We start from the raw sequence: 18,669 nt of genomic DNA, 5'->3' as shown, positions 1-18,669 counted from the left end.
GCTCTCGGGTTCCCAGGTTGCTTCCTCGATCCCGTGTTTGAGCCACAACACCTTAACCAACGGAACCCTTTTGTTTCGCAACTCTTTCACCTCACGAGCTAGGATACGTATCGGTTCTTCTTCATAACTCATATCGGCTTGAATTTCAACCTCTGATGGGCTAATTATATGCGACGGATCAGATCGATAGCGTCGAAGCATCGAAACATGAAAGACATCGTGAATCTTTTCAAGCTCAGGGGGCAAAATCAATCTATACGCAACTGGCCCAACTCGTTCGGAGATTTCGTACGGCCCAATGAATCTCGGGCTCAACTTGCCCTTACGGCCAAACCTAAGTACCTTTTTCCAAGGCGAAACTTTAAGGAACACTTTATCTCCCACCTGATATTCAATGTCCTTCCGTTTCAGATCCGCATACGATTTCTGACGATCTGTGGCTGCCTTCAAACTTTCACGGATTACTTTTACTTTCTGCTCGGCATCTTTAATCAAATCAACTCCGAAAATTTTACTTTCACCGAGCTCGGTCCAAAACAATGGTGTACGGCATTTACGACCGTACAAAGCCTCGTAAGGTGCCATCTTAATATTTGATTGAAAACTATTGTTGTAAGCGAATTCAATCAAAGGTACATACCGTTCCCATGAACCACTAAACTCAAGGATGCAGCATCTCAGCATATCCTCGAGTATCTGAATTATCCGCTCGGATTGACCATCGGTTTGGGGATGAAAAGCGGTGCTAAAATGCAGCTGGGTACCCAAAGCTTCTTGCAATTTCTTCCAAAATCGCGAGGTGAATCTCGGATCTCTATCCGACACGATAGAAATAGGTACTCCATGTAATCTCACAATCTGAGAAACATACAACTCGGCTAGTTTATCCAATGAAAAATTCGTACGCACGGGGATAAAGTGAGCCGACTTAGTCAGCCTATCAACAACAACCCAAATCGCATCCTTCTTACTTGCGGACAATGGCAGTCCGGACACAAAGTCCATTGTGACTCGGTCACATTTCCACTCGGGTATCATGATCGGCTGAAGTAACCCTGAAGGCACTTGATGTTCCGCTTTCACTTGTTGACATATTAAACATCTCGAAACAAAGTCGGAGATGTCTCGCTTCATACCATGCCACCAAAACCGACGTTTCAAGTCGTTGTACATTTTCGTGCTCCCCGGGTGAATTGACATTCGGCTACAATGGGCTTCGTTCAAAATCATCGGAATGAGTTCCGAATTCCTTGGAACACACAAATGACTTTTAAACCTCAAACAACCATCATCATCAATCTGAAACTCCGATTCCTTGTTCGGAACACACTCAGCTCGTTTTGCAACCAATTCATCATCGACTTTCTGAGCTTCACGAATTTGATGAGTCAATAATGGTTTGGCTTTTAATTCAGCTACTAACACATTGTCAGGTAGGACAGACAAGTGTACATTCATCGCTCGCAAAGCAAACAGTGATTTCCGGCTTAAGGCGTCCGCAACCACATTAGCCTTTCCCGGGTGGTAATCAATGACAAGCTCGTAATCTTTCAACAACTCAAGCCAACGTCTTTGTCGCAGATTCAAGTCTCGTTGAGTCATCAAATATTTGAGACTTTTGTGATCCGAAAACACATGGCACTTCTCACCAAACAAATAATGTCGCCATATTTTCAATGCAAACACAATGGCGGCTAGTTCGAGATCATGGGTCGGATAATTTCTTTCGTGTGGCTTCAATTGTCTCGACGCATAGGCCACAACTCGACCTTCTTGCATCAATACGCAACCCAACCCGAGTAGGGATGCGTCACTATAAACAACAAACTCTTTACCCGATTCGGGTTGCACCAAAATTGGAGCTTCAGTCAGATGAGTTTTCAATTGATCGAAGCTTTTCTGACATTTCTCCGTCCATTCGAACTTAACATCCTTCTGAAGTAGCCTCGTCATTGGTGTGGCTATCATCGAGAAACCTTTGACAAATCGTCGGTAATAGCCGGAGAGCCCTAGAAAGCTCCGGACTTCGGTAACATTTCTCGGAGGCTTCCAGTTAAGTATGGCTGAAATTTTGCTCGGGTCAACTCGAATACCCGATGCGGATACCACATGACCCAAGAAGCTAACCTCTCTTAACCAGAACTCACACTTACTGAACTTAGCATATAACTGCTTATCCCGCAAAATTTGCAACACTTGCCTCAGATGCTCAGCATGTTCGGTCTCGTCTCTTGAATAGACCAAGATGTCATCAATAAACACAACTACAAACCGATCCAAATACGGCCTGAAGATCCGATTCATCAAATCCATAAACACCGCAGGGGCATTAGTGAGCCCAAACGGCATCACTAAGAACTCGTAGTGACCGTACCTCGTTCTGAAAGCAGTTTTGGGTACGTCCGAATCTCGAATCCGCAACTGATAATAACCCGATCTCAAATCTATCTTTGAAAACACCGATGCTCCCTTTAATTGATCGAACAGATCATCTATACGCAGTAACGGATACTTATTCTTTATCGTCACTTTATTCAGTTGACGATAGTCAATGCACAACCTCATGGTTCCGTCCTTCTTTTTCACGAACAATACTGGTGCACCCCAAGGTGAGAAACTCGGTCGAGCGAAACCTCTATCCGTCAATTCTTGCAACTGAGCTTTCAACTCTTTTAACTCAGTTAGTGCCATACGATACGGAGCGATCGAAATTGGCGTAGTTCCAGGTACAAGCTCAATTCCAAACTCTACTTCCCGAACAGGTGGCAAACCCGGTAACTCTTCAGGAAAAACATCCGGGTATTCACAAACCACCGGCACCGACTCGGGTTTCTTTTCTAACTCTTTGTCATCAAGTACATACGCGAGGTATGCTTCGCACCCTTTCCTTACATATTTCTGGGCCAACATTGCTGATATTACAGCTGGCAACCCCCTTAAGTCCGCAGACTCAACTCGGATTATTTCGTCATTCGCGCACCTCAAATCGATAGTCTTATTTTTGCAATTCACAACCGCATCATGCGCGGTTAACCAATCCAAACCAAGAATAACATCAAACTCGTCGAACGGCAAAAGCATCAAATCGGCCGGAAAACAGGATTCTCGGATTATTAGAGGGCATCTCTTACACACTTTATCAACAAGTACGCATTGGCCCAAAGGGTTTGATACTCGAATTACGAGCTCAGTAGACTCAACAGGTAGAGTCTTATTGGTTGCTAAGGTTTCGCATACATATGAATGAGTAGAACCAGGGTCAATCAATGCAATCACATTAGTATCAAAGAGAGTGAAGGTACCAGTGATGACGTCGGGGGAGGATGCCTCCTCTCGTGCGCGAATGGCATATGCTCTAGCAGGAGCACGGTTCTCGGCGCGATCGGCCGTATCAGAAGCCCCCCTTTGACTACCACCCCTGCCTCCAAAAATTCTCGGTGGTCTACCTCTAGATGTCACTCCACTAGGTCTTGCACCTTGAATCTTATTCTTCTCATCCAGCTCCGTGCAATCTCTAATGAGATGGTCCTTCGAACCGCACCCGTAACAGGCCCTGCTAGTAGACTTGCCCCAACATTCACCTAGGTGTCGTCTTCCACATTAGGGACATTCAGGTTTCTCGTGACGATTATTGCCCACACTAGCTACCGAAGTAGCTCGGGAGCCCATCGATGGTCTTGCCCTGATGGAAATTCCCGCAGTCGCCCTCGACTTATTAATGTCCTCCTTGAACTTCTTTACAGCTGAGAACGGAGCTTTACCCGTCGATCTTTTACGGTAATCTCTAGCTTCAAATTCAGCCTTCCTCTTCTCCTTTCCAAGTTCTTCCGCCTTGCAGGCTCGTTCGACTAGTGTTACGAATTCTTTTATTTCCAAAATACCCATTAGTAGCTTTAAATCTTCATTCAATCCTTCCTCGAATCTTTTGCACATAGCAACCTCATCAGCTACACACTCCCGGGCATACCTACTAAGTCTTACGAATTCATGTTCGTATTCAGATACAGTCATACGGCCTTGCTTGAGTTCCAAGAACTCCTTACGCTTCTGATCAATGAACCGCTGGCTAATAAATTTTTTTCGGAATTCCGTTTGAAAGAAGTCCCAAGTTACTCGCTCGTTCGGGACTATGGAAATCAAGGTCCTCCACCAATAGTAGGCTGAGTCTCGCAACAAAGATACAGCACATTTTAGACATTCATCGGGTGTGCATGACAATTCATCGAACACCCGAATGGTGTTATCAAGCCAGAACTCAGCCCTTTCGGCATCATCAGTTACTATGGCCTTGAACTCCTCGGCCCCACGCTTCCTAATCAAGTCTACCGGTGGCTTACTCAGCCTCACAGGATCAGCGACTGATGGCATTACAGGCTCTTGGGGTGGATTATTCAAATTTGGGAATTGTTGGACAGCCGGGTTGGCTCGGGCATATTGCGCGACCCACTCATTCATCATGGTAAAGAAGGCTTGTTTAGCCCCCTCACCTTGATTATTCGCAGATGACTGAGGTTCAACAGGCGACGTCCCTTGTGCAGGAGCAGCCGCTACGCTCTCAACGTCATCCGCTAGGGTTCTTTCTTCACCGGGATCCATTTACTAATCAAGACAAAAACATTTCAACCGTCAGAAGTCATCACCCTTTTAAACATTAACATTATGGCATGTATAGCTAGACTCATACGTGCTATGGTAGTCCTAGAACCGACTAAACCATGGCTCTGATACCAATAAAATGTAACACCCCGAACCCGAATCCGACACCGGAGTCGAACACGAGGTGTTAACTGGCTTTAACCCCTTACAAAAATTTATTTTCCAGACACTGCCCCATCTGTGTACTAGTCGTTTTAAAAATCATATCTTGAGTTTCGGAACTCGAAAATCAGTTTCGTAAATTTTTCCAGAAACTAGACTCATGTGCCCATCTATGTATTTTTTTCTAGAATTTTTGGTTGGGCCAATCTGTACAGTTTATTAGTCAAAGTTCCCCAAGTTGCAGGGGTCGACTACACTGACCTTTGCCCATTACGACTGGGATATCTCCCTGCACGGGGCTTCAATACTGTTGCCGTTTGTTTCTATGGAAACTAGACTTAGAGAGGAATCTGCACATATATGGTACGACCCCTAATTATCTCTGGTTAATTTATAATGAATTTCCAAAGTCGGAGCAGGGAATCCAGAAACCGTTCTGGCCCTGTCCCACTAAAATCTGATTATCTCTTAATATACTGCCCATATGATCTTTTCGTTACTTCCTCATGAAAACAGACTCATCGAGCTTCGATTACGTAATTTATTCATCAATTAATTCCACTCCTACTATTTTTAGTGATTTTTCAATCTCATGACACTGCTGCTGCCAGCATCTGTTACGAAAGTAACTAGGTCCATTTCATGCCTACCCTCGATCCAACTCAATCGAACATTCGTGCCATTTTCGCATGGCTTAAAGTTTACATGCCATAATTCAAACACAACGTACTAGCTTATACATGCCAAAATGATCTTCTAAGCACACTAAGAAGAAAGTACCAAAACTAGCTATCCGGTGTGATGACTTCGATGACGGCCCGACCCCGCAAAAATTGATGAGTCCAAGCAACCTATAATGGGTGACAAGGAAACACCGGGTGAGTTTATAACTCAGTAAGTCATAAGCAATGCTCTACTATACATCAATAACATTATCACAAGAGGAACAAAATGGAATGAGACAATTTACTCCATCCATACCGAACCATGCCATAGTTCCTCCAACCTACCGATTCAATTTCATATCAATTCATGCATTCACAATTCATATACTCATCAATAGGACATTGAAGCATTTTCATAAATCAATTTATTTTCGTTACAATCAAACCACAAAACGGCCTTTCACCCATCCTACGATAAATTTTTATGTACGTGACTTCAAGTATAGTTGTCACATAGGTTCAACTTACCGAGCTCAACACCAAGTATACGCATAGCACATATTAGCCATGTACTCAAGACACTTACCCGATCCTCTGTCCGCGATCAACTCAATAGTGTCGCACACATAGTGTCCATAATGATTCACGAATGTATATTGAGCCCGCACACTCAGTGCTATATAATCAACTTGCACACTTAGTGCCACGTAATCAAATCGCACACTTAGTGCTACATAGTCAGACTCGCACACTTAGTGCCGCATGGTCAATTCGCACACTTAGTGCATCATATTCATTTCGCACACTTAGTGCAACATAGTCGAATCGCACACTTAGTGCTGTACAATTTAATCCCGCGCACTTAGCGCCAATCCCATGGTCATAAATGGTTATCCCGCACGTTTAGTGCCGAGATCAACAACTCATTACATCTTACCTCTTTTATTTCATTCAACAATTTCATCATCACATACGTACATGCATATATATGTACATTTATTCATTCCATTCAGCATCAATACATAACATTATGACCATTGAAATAATACCAACTACATGCTTAATGACTTACCTCGTGTTGGGTAAGACGGTTCCAACTCGGCTACTCGATAACCTTTTCTTTGCCTTTGCTCGATTCACCTCCTTTAACTCCTTGAGCTAAATCAATAATTTAACTAGTTTAATCACCTTGCTAAATATTTACAATCCAATTTCACATGTATATGTATGTTAGTATATTCGGCTAACAACCTCATGCAACTATCATGTCATCAAAAAAAATCTAATCACACATGCACATGCATTAGGTAAGTTACCTTTGCTAATTTTAAACCCAACATCACACAAGCTCTCAAGAGATGGCCGAATGCCTCTTTTGTTACCCAACTAATCATTCAACAATTCCATCCCCTTTACCACCCCTTTTATGCCTAATTATTTAAATCAAGATAAGGTCATCAACATGCCTAACCATAGCCGAATGTGCAACATTAATCTATCACCTCTATCTCTTAAATACTATCAAGTTCATTTACTTCTAATTTCTTAAGTTCAACATCTTAATGCCCATTATAGCTACTCCCATAATCTACATTTAAAAAAAAATCGGCAACACCCACATTCAACTATCTTAGCCGAATTCTCCTCCACACTTAGGCCAAAGTATGCACATTAAGCTTAATACAACTTTCATTATACCTTCCACCCTAAAACATAATTTATAAATCTTACCCTTCCTTCCATGTTTCGGTCAATTGTTCAAATTACCTCATAGCATGAACATTTTTTTTTCAACTAATCTAGCATGCTCATTCGGCCTTAACAATGAACCTCTTCTCATACAAGGACAAAAATAAATCAAATGAACCTTCCATCTAAACCCCCTTTCTACCTTCTACTCATTCAATAATACATGAAAACAACTACTAATTCTAGCACTTTGATACACGGTTTAGTGTCCAACCATCATAAAAGTTTGAATCCTTCTTAATATTGTCAAAATACATTCACAAATTGACTTAAACATATAAGAAGATTTAACTAACACTTCAAAACTTACCTCCTACTAGCAAGATGTAGTGCCGAATTGCCTAAAGGAGAATTTTCCTTTTTCTCTTCTTTGGTTTCGGTTTTGGCAAGGTGGAGAAGAATATGAACACTCCTCTTCCCTTTTTCTCTTTTATTCCATTTTATTATAATTATTTTAAGTCATTTGTTAACTAAACAAAACATAATAAATTGAAATAAGTGGAGCACCATCACTCCTTGGCCGGCCACCCATCATCTTTTGGGCAATTTGACATGCAAAACCACTCTTTTTGGTACATGCACTAATAGACCATTTGAATTAGACTATCATATTTTTACAATGTCTCAAATTGATCCCAATTAATAATTTCTCATGCAATTGGTAAAATTAGGGAGTGAAACTTCCACATACTCATGTTCACACATAATAAGCATAGAATATAGCAAGTAATTATTTTTACGACTCGGTCTTGTGGTCCCGAAACCACTTCCCGACTAGGGTAAATTTTGGGCTGTCACAGGTTGAAAAGCTCAGATCACTTCAATTGTGAGTGTTAACAGTATTCAGCATGATAGACCCGAGTGTCCTCAATGTGGTCGACGCCATCCAGGTCAATGTCGAGCAACTGAGACTGGTTGTTTCCGATGTGGTGCATCGAATCATTTCATTATGGAGTGTCCTGAGATGGTTAAAAGAGAAGTAATATCGAGTGAAAGATCAGGCAATGCCCCCGTTAGAGGCAGACCTCAAAGAAGTTTAGTAGTGAGACCGGATGTTAGAGCACCTGTAAGGACCTGTGCTATCCGTGTACGTGAAGAGGCATCCTCCCCAGATGTAATCACGAGTAGATTTTCTCTTCATGATGTTAATGTTATTGCTTTGATTAATCTGGGTTCGAACCATTCCTATGTTTGTATAAAATTGATGCCTAGTATGAACATGTCCATGGAGTCTAGGGGATTTGTGATTAAAGTATCGAATCCATTGGGTTAGTATGTATTAGTAGACAAAGTATGTAAAAATTGTCCTTTGATGATTAGAGGTTACTATTTTTCGGCCGATCTCATGCTATTGTCATTTGATGAGTTTGATGTGATTCTTGGTATGGATTGGTTGACTGCGCATGACGTGATAGTGAATTGTAGAAAGAAATTTATTGAGTTGAAATGCGAAAATGGTAAAATTCTTCGGGTTAATTCAGATGAGTCAAATTGTTCAATTGCCATGATTTCTGTTATGTCTGCTCAGACATGCTTGAGAAAAGGATATGATCTAGAGTTGAAAATTGAATCAGTGTCTGTGGTATGTGAGTTTCCTGATGTGTTTCCAGAAGAACTACCAGGTTTGCCTCCTATCAGGGAAGTTGAGTTTGGTATTGAATTGGTTCCGGGTACAACACCCATTTCTATTGCTCCTTATAGAATGGATCCAATGGAATTGAGAGAATTGAAAGTTCAATTGCAGGAACTAACAGAGAAAGGCTTTGCAATACCTAGTTGTTCACTATGGGGTGCACCAGTGCTCTTTGTGAAAAAAAAGATGGTTCGATGAGATTGTGCACAGATTATCGGAAGCTTAACAAGGTGACTATTAAGAACAAGTATCCGCAACCTAGAATTGACGGTTTGTTTGAACAACTGAAGGGAGCTACTGTGTTCTCCAAGATAGATTTGAGATCCAGATATTATCAGTTGCGAGTTAAAGAGTCAGATGTTCTGAAAACTGGTTTTCGAACTAGCTATGGCCATTATGAGTTCTTTGTGATTCCATTTGGCTTGACTAATGCTCCTGTCTTTTTCATGGACTTAATGAATCAAATTTTCAGACCTTACTTGGATAAATTTGTAGTTGTGTTCATTGATGATATCTTGATTTATTCTCATGATAAGACTGAGCATTCAGAGCATTTGAGAATAGTTTTATAGACTTTGAGAGATAATTAGCTTTATGCCAAGTTTAGCCAAAGTGAGTTCTAGTTACAGAAAGTTGGTTTTCTTGGACATATAGTCTCAGGTGAAGGTATTAGAGTTGATCCGAGCAAGATTTCAGCCATTGTTGATTGGAAGCCTCCCAGGAATGTATAAGAGGTCAAAAATTTTCTTGGTCTCGCTGGTTATTATAGACAATTTGTAGAGGGATTTTCCATGATAGCTACTCCATTGACAAGATTGCTACAGAAAGATGTCAAGTTTGAATGGACTAAAAAGTGTCAACAGAGTTTTGACAAGTTAAAGGCATTGTTGACTAAAGCTCCTGTTTTAGTACAACCAGAATCGGGTAAAGAGTTTGTGACATACAGTGATGTGTCCTTGAATGGATTAGACTGTGTACTTATGTAGGAAGGTAATTGCTTATGCCTCTAGACAACTGAAGCCACATGAGAAAAATTATTCGATACATGATTTAGAACTAGCTGCCATTATATTTGCGTTGAAAATCTGGAGACATCACTTGTATGGTGAGAAGTGCCAAATATTTACTAATCGTAAAAGTTTGAAATACTTGATGACTTAGAAATAGTTGAACTTGAGGCAAATAAGATGGCTAGAGTTGATTAAAGATTATGAACTAGTGATCGATTATCATCCGAGTAAGGCAAACGTAGTTGCCGATGCTTTGAGTAGAAAATCTTTATTTGCATTAAGAGCTTTGAACACTAGTTTAACCTTATCGGATGATGGTTCTATCTTAGCCGAATTAAGAGCTAAGCCAATGTTTCTTGAAGAAATTTGTGAAGTTCAGAAAGATGACAGTGAGTTGCAAGCCAAAAGAGCTCAGTGTGAGTTGGTATAGAGTCAGATTTTCAGATCAGTTCTGACGGTTGTTTAATGTTTAGAAATCGGATATGTGTACCAAAGAATGATGAGCTTATTCGAAAGATTTTAGAGGAAGCATATAGCAGTTCTTTGTCTATTCATCCAGGTAGTACAAAGATGTATAATGATTTGAAGAAAATGTATTGGTGGGTAGGAATGAAGAGAGATATCTCAGAGTTTGTTTCTAGATGCTTGATTCGTCAGCATGTAAAAGCCGAACATCAGGTACCCTCAGGTTTATTGCAGCCTGTGTTAGTTCCTGAGTGGCAATGGGACCAAGTTGCCATGGATTTTGTGACAGGATTATCGTTGACACTGAGAAAGAAAGATGCAGTATGGGTTGTGATTGATAAGCTAACGAATTCAGCTCATTTTATTCCAGTTCGTATGGATTATTCACTTGACAAGTTGGCCAAGTTGTATATTTCAGAGATAGTCAAACTACATGGAGTACCGTTATCGATTATTTTAGACAGAGACCCGAGATTCACTTTGCAATTTTGGAAGAAGTTACAGGAAGCTTTGGGCACAAAGTTGAGTTTTAGTACAGCTTTCCATCCTCAGAACGATGGTCAATCAGGGAGAGTTATTCAGATACTTGAGGATATGCTCAGATGTTGTGTCTTAGAATTTCAAGGTAGTTGGGAGAAATATTTGTCGTTGGTAGAGTTTGCTTATAATAATAATTACCAATCGAGTTTGAAAATGGCACCTTATGAAGCTTTGTATGGACGTAAATGTCGCACACCTTTGTATTGGACAGAGCTTAAAGAAAATCATATTTACGAGGTTGATTTAGTTAAAGAAACTAAAGAGAAAGTGAAAGTTATCAGAGATTGCTTGAAAGAAGCTTTAGATAGACAGAAGTCTTATGCAGACTTGAAAAGAAAAGAGATTGAGTATCAAGTTGGTGACAAAATGTTCTTGAAAGTATCCTCGTGGAAGAAAGTCTTTAGATTTGGCAAGAAAGGAAAACTAAGTCCACGTTTTATTGGACCGTTTGAGGTGACTGAAAGAGTTAGACCATTAGCATATCGGTTAGCTTTGCCGCCAGAGTTAGAGAAGATTCATGATGTGTTCCATGTGTCCATGTTACGTCGTTACCATTCAGATCCTTCACATGTGATTTCACATACAGAGGTTGAGATTCAGCAAGATATGACTTATGGTGAAGAACCGGTAAAGATTGTAGCTCGAGAGGTCAATCAACTGAGGAACAAAAGTATTGCACATGTGAAAGTATTATGGAATAGGCATGGGGTAGACAAGGTTACATGGGAGCCTAAAGAGGTTATGTGAAAACAGTATTCAAATATTTTCACAGGTAAGATTTTCGAGGACGAAAATCCCTAAAGGGGGGAGAAATGTAACAACCCAAAATAGGGCCTAAACAGAACAGTGGTTGCGAAACCACAGATCCGAGATAGAAAAGTTTATTCCAATTAATTTTTATAATTTATTGAGTGATTAGATGAATGTGTTAGAGTATCGATGGAAAATTTTATAGAGAGCATACTTAATTTGCCTACTAGGGCTTAATTGCAAAAGTTGATAAATATGAGTTTTAGATACTAAAGGATTAAAGTGAAGAGTATAATTGAAGTATAGGTCCTTAAATGGTAATTAGACCATTAGGTTTTCATGGACAAAAATGGACATACATAGATAAAAACAACTAAGGTTTTAATGAAGGGTATTTTAGTCATTTGGTAATTAAAAGATTAAAAAAGGGAAAAAAGATGGCAAAATGTGTCCATCTTCTTCATTAGGCCGAAATTTCAATGGTTCTTCATAGCTAGTGTTTTGTCAAGCTTCCAAGCTTCATAATCAATAAGAACAAAATTCGAGGTTTGACCAAGGAAAGGAAAAGGTTGAGGACTAAATCAAAATATTTGATCGTATTTTGTATCGAAGTAAGTTTGCAGTAAATAAATGCAATGTTTTATTATTTATAATTAATGATGTTATTTTTCAGCGTCTATATATTTATTTTATAAACTTATTCCTTGATGATTCAAGTAAGAATTGATGGAGAAATGATACTTAAAAAGTCCCGGTTGAACCTTAGGAATGTATAGGATACAAATGTCATGACATTAGGTTCAGGTTATCTTGATAATTCATTTAGAATGTTGTTATTTATTTACATGCAAACTTACTAAGCTTTATGCTTACTCCCTTTCTTTTCTCTCTTCTTTATAGTATCGCAAAGCCAACTCGGAAAATCGTAAGGACATCGGAGATCGCCTTACACTATCAACGAGCTATCTCGGTATTTTGTCACTAGAAATATCTTAAGTTATGGCATCTATAGGGACTTGGCTATTGTATGTATATGTCCTTATGATATGATTAAAGAATGACATGTGAATACTTGGTAATGATTATCTTATGATATGCAAAATAATAACATGTTTTGGTATTATGTATGCCAAAATGAGGTTTGATGCAAAGAAATTATGAAAGAGTAAGAGTTGGCCACGGAACAGTTAGGAAACAACAATAGTGACGTGGATTTGAAAAATAAATAAAAATTGTAGAAATGGAATTAAATGGTGAATGAGATATATAGTTAAAGCTTATTGAGTTTATTTTCATAGGAAAGAAACAGAGCAAGCAAAGGAGGTCTATATTCTGAGATATTTAAATTTCTGTAAGACTGGCTCAGAGTGACTTCGTGATCCCTTGTTCCAACTTTGGAAAATCACTAGAAATTGTAAAAAAATAATTGTAAGTCGTAATTTATATTTCTAGATTCCTTCTATTTTCATTAGAAACAAACAAAAACATTATCCAAATTCTTTATAATGATATAATCATTTTTTAGTGTAGAGAGGTTAGGTCCGCTGAACTGAGAAATAGGGGAACCTTTAATGAATAAACTGTACTAATTGGCTAAACCAAAAATTCTGGAAAAATTATGGTAAAAAGATATATGAGTATAGTTTTAGGGAAAATTTACAGATTTAAAATTTGAGTTTCTTAACTCAAGTTATAATTAATTTAGTGACTATTATGCAGAAGGAAAATTTTATTATGAATAGTGAAAGAAATTGTTTTGATTTGTGTAAGTAATCGGAAAATTTTTAATGTTCTCGATTTGGTCCCGAACCGTTCCAATTGCATGTTTTAGGGATTTATTGGATGAATGTGAGCAAATTAAATTTTTTCTTAAAAAAAATTTTTTATGCCCCGAACAAGTAAGATAAGTCTGGTAACTCCTCGTGCTCGACTCTGGCGACGATCTCGGGTAAGGGGTGTTACAAACACAATTATGTCATCTTGATTAAATCATATTTTGAAATCTTGTATTAGAACTTTTATTTTTATTTAGTTTAAAATCTTATTCATTTTTAATCACCCTTTTTGTAACACCCCTTACCCGTATCCAAGGCCGGAACAGAGTACGAGGCATTACCAGACTTAACAATACACATAGACGAAAACGGGGCCATAAAATTTCATTTGATTCAAAACTTTTCGAACACATGCATAACAAACAAAGCTAACATATCATTACATCAAAACGTAGGACATGGCACGATTAATTAAACTTATAAACCATAATGGATAAGGACCACATCTCATGATCATATATGATAACTCAATGCAGACTGATACGTAAGGTCAAAATCATAATAAAAATACATATCAGAAACCAACTTCCTATACATGCCACTCACTTGATATTTCTAATATTTGAATTAATTTTCCCAAAAATGATAGTTTGATAGTGTGATTTTGCCTCCGACGATCTCCAACGCCGAGCCGACCTCCCAATGCTAAAGAAATGAAGAGGATGGGTAAGCTTTACGCTTAGTAAGTTCATATGAAAATAATAAGCAATTACTACCATGCTTTTCAAGATAAAACACTATAATTGTACAATTACACATATTCAGGTTAAGATGTGTTATCGAGTTACAGTTACTAAATCATTCATATCTGAAGATACAAAACTCCAAATTTAGTTTCGTTAATTTTCCTTGAAAATAGATTCATATATATTTCTTCCATAAAATTTCCAGAATTTTTGGTTTAGTCAATTAGTACATTTTATTAGTTAAAGTCTCCCCTGTTTCAGAGTACGACTACTCTGACCTCTATGCACTACGAACCAAATTTCTCCTTGTACAGAATTCCAACGACCATGAAGTTTGTTTCCCTTAAAAATAGACTCAATTAGGAATCCATCCATTCAAGGTATGACTCTTAATAATATTTTTACAATTTATGGTGAATTTCTAAATTCAGAACAGGGCATCTCGAATTCATTCAGACCCTGTTTCACAAGAATTCAAATATCACACAATATAGAATTCTTTTACTTCCCTGTTTCTTTCATGTGAAAACAGACTCATTAAGCTTTATTTTCATATATCATTTGCATTTTTATTCAACTTCCACAATTTTTAGTGAATTTTCAAAGTCATACAACTGCTGCTGTCCAACACTATTTTACCACTAAAATTCATTCTTACATAATTCCACTTAATCCATTTTGTCTTATCGAAATTCACCCAATCATCGAGCACATTGCTCATAATTTTTCATAAACATATACCTACACTTATTCATCATATAATCATGTTCAATTGTATTTTTACTTAATCGATTTTCCCGTTGAACTCTTCGGAATAATAATTGATACTCAATTGCCTGCACATATTTTCACACTTGTAGCCAAAGCTATCTGGTACGCATAGTAGCCTGCACATAGTACTACACATGCGACCAATTATCCGGTACACGTAGTAGCCTGCACTTAGTGCTACACACGTGATCACAGTTTTCGGGTACGCATAGTAGCCTGCACTTAGTATTACACATGCGACCTCACAATAGATCATTCGTATCGTTTTTATTCTGAAGGTTCAATCGGGAAATTCCTCACTTTTCAACATTTTACTAAATTGTCCGTAATCAATTTAAGTTCATAATTTACATCAAATAACCATTTGATAGGCAGCCACATTTCATATGATATCAAAATATAATAACATAAAAAGAATCGATAGATTACTTATGTACGAATTTACTCGAAGTCGATCTCACTATCCATAGTACCAATTGTCCATTCATAGTATAATAAGACACAACTCAAATATTAAATCAGCTTTTAAGAATTTACATAACATATATCACATATTTCATAAATCACTTATCATGTATCTTCATTTTCTTGTATTTCATGTAACATTCTTTCATGTTATATTTCCACATCATAAACACCATTCCATCAACTTTTCCAATATATTAAATCATAAAATATATGCAATAACAATAAGAAATATAACTCAAACATAACATTGCATTATTATTATCATACGAACTTACCTCGATCCAGAAACAGCAATTTACCATTTTAGTCCATAACCTTATATTTTCCCGATTTAAGCCCGAATCTCGATTTCCTTCATAATCGAGCTTGGAAGCTTGAAAACCCTATCCATGGAGTCTCCCTTGGTATACACGTCCATGGTGAAGAAGATGAGCAAAATTGGCTTTTAATTTTGTATTTTAATTCATTTTACCCCTAAATAACCAAAATGCCCTTACTACTAAACTTTCCAAAAATTCCATTCATGTCCAATATTTGTCCATAAACTTTGAAATTAGTCAAATTGCTATTTAAGACCTCCTAATTAATATTTCAAAGCAATTTCATACCAGAAACTTCTAGAATGCAAGTTTTGCAACTTATTCAATTTAGTCCCTAACTTCAAATTAAGCACTTTATGCATAGAATTTCTTCACGAAATTCTCACACAATCATGCAATCATATCATAGACCTCAAAATAATCATAAAATAATTATTTCTATCTTAGATTTGTGGTCACGAAACCACTATTCCGATTAGGCCCTAATTCGGGATATTACACTTTTCAAAACGAAATATTTTTTTTACCAAAATGTTTTAAATTGCATTCGTAAATAATTCTTTTCACAGTCCCTGTGGGTAGACATTTACTTGTCACTTTATTACTTGTTGCGATTGTCTACATTTGCACCTTTTTTCATTCCATAGACACATGAGCGTGTGTCTTAACTGTGTTTGACACACAGCCATGCGCACGGGTATGTGGTTTTGCCGTGTGTCCCCTACATCCAGAAAATATAGAAACAGAATGCTCAGAATTGGTCACACAGGCAGAGACATGGGTCTGTGCCTCAGCTATGTGAAACACACAGGCCAACACATGGTCGTGCGGCTAGTTGTGTGACCCAAGTTAGTAGCTACCCTAATTTGAGCATGGGTAGGGACACGGCCGTGTGCCTCACATCGAATGCCCACACAGCCTAATACACGGGTGTGCCACTTTCCCGTGTCAACTACACGGCCTGACCACACGGGCGCATGTCCCCTGCACCTAAGAAAAATTTTGAAATTTTGCAAAAAAAATTTCGTGTTTCTGGTTTAGTGCTGATTTGATTCTAACGTGTATTTTGGGCCTTAAGGACCCAATAAAGGGACGATATGATTAATTTCAAATATGAATAGTAAATGATATGAATTTTTTTGTAATTGATCTGTAAACTCCGGTAATACTCCGTGACCTTTGTTCTGGCGACGAATAGGGGTTAGGCATGTTACAGCAGCTGAGCTGTAACATTATTCAGTCTGTTAGGAAAAAAAATCTTAAGCATTGAAGAAATTAAAGATACTTGAGTTGCAAGTGAATTGAGTGCATCCACTTCATGTACTCTTGCTACTCGTCTTCCGAAAACTGCTTGATTGGACGGTCGCTGATAGTTTTTACTAGCTATTCTCTTGATAATTTCATAAGCCTCATTATAAGACTTAGAAAGGAGAGCAACATTCACAGAAGCATCTACCACCATCCTAGTGTGCATTGAGACCATTATAAAATGTCGCCATCTGGATGCAACGCAGAATACTGTGGTGAGGGCATTTTTATAGTAGCTCTTTAAATCTTTCCCATGCCTCGTATAAGGATTCATCATCCAATTTTTGAAAAGTAGTGATCTCATTCTACAACTTAGCATTTTTGCTAGGATGGAAATACTTAACTAAGAAGCAAATTGCTAATTCTTGCCATGTAGAAACTGAACTGGGTGCCAATGAATTAAGCGATGCTCGTGCTCCATCTTGCAATGAGTATGGAAACAACTTCAAACTCAATGTGTCTTCAATTACACCAACTAACTTGAAGGAATCACTCATCCCCATGAACAGTCGAAGGTGAAGGTACGGATCTTCTGTGGGCATTCCACTAAATTGGCACACTATCTGAAGCATCTGGAACATCATAGGCTTTAATTCAAACTGTGGTGCCTCGATCTCAAGTATTCTAATCCCTAGATGAAGTTCATTAAAAATGGCATAGTGTAGTACCTTATAACTTGATCCCTGTCATCAGCAACACGGATTGGATTACGAGCATTAGCATCTCCATTCCCTTGAACTTCGTTTCAAATTTCAGGGTCCATTTCTGCGACTTTTCTCTGGGCTAATATTTCTCGTCTCCTTTGTCTAAATTTCCACTTGATTTCAAAGTCTACAATGAGTAATTTGATGATTCAATCAATACTCATAAACACTTGAAAAGAAAATACAAAAATAAAAAATTAATTAAATAAAATAAATAAACCAAATTGCCCGTATGTACTCCAGCCAGAGAAGTTAAGGAGGTCTGAAATAAAAGAATTCCCTTGGTTAAGGTTTTATGGAGGAATCATAATACTGAAGAAGCTACCTAGTAAAGATAGAGCTTAATGAAAGATGAAAACCCTCAGTTATTTTCAGGTACGAATTTCAACGATGAAATTTCCTAAGTGGGGGAGAGTTGTAACATCCCACCCGTCGAAGACCTAATGTTCGACTACTATTTATAGAAGTAAGGCATATAGAGTAAGTTCAGAGCAAGTAGGTGATCTATCGAAATTTGATGCAGCAGATTAAACTAGTTTTCACACTTTAGGAGCTTGAGCATAAGCATTTTAGTAATGTTTTAATTACATTTCAACAAATTTAGTTAAGTGTAATAAAATGTGTTATTCGAGTCTTTTTTTGACTTCAGGGACTGAATGATGCCTAAGGGTGAGCTAATATACCTTGTGAGTATATAGGAGACTATTAGAAGGCGTATTAACTCAATCCTGGTCATTAAGTTTGTAACACCCCAAACCTAGGCTAGACGTTATGGCTGAATCTTGGAAATTACATTAACGACACTCGAATTTATTTGCTTCTTGAAAATCAAAAGATTTGAGTTGTTTTGAGAAAACTTAAAAATTTAAAGATTGAATAATTTTATTTATTTTTTAAAAAAATACTTAATAATATATTTATTCAAAAAAAGAAACATTTATTGAAATATCGTTTTAAGTTATTTAAAATAAAGAATTTTGCATTATAATTATAAAAATGGTTTTTGG

At 37.9% G+C, this 18,669-nt stretch overlaps 1 non-coding gene across 1 annotated transcript; it reads left to right on the top strand.

Moving 5' to 3' along the window:
* Positions 1-17,165: 17,165 nt before the first annotated feature.
* Positions 17,166-17,272, top strand: LOC121211679 (small nucleolar RNA R71). Its single transcript, XR_005906898.1, has one exon. It is a non-coding gene; the product is annotated as a small nucleolar RNA R71 (small nucleolar RNA).
* Positions 17,273-18,669: the final 1,397 nt, after the last annotated feature.

Source organism: Gossypium hirsutum, chromosome A12 (genome assembly GCF_007990345.1).
Source record: "Gossypium hirsutum isolate 1008001.06 chromosome A12, Gossypium_hirsutum_v2.1, whole genome shotgun sequence".
Classification (NCBI taxonomy): domain Eukaryota; kingdom Viridiplantae; phylum Streptophyta; class Magnoliopsida; order Malvales; family Malvaceae; genus Gossypium; species Gossypium hirsutum.
Note: the sequence above shows the minus strand (reverse complement) of the source record. Positions and strands in the feature narration are given on the sequence as shown.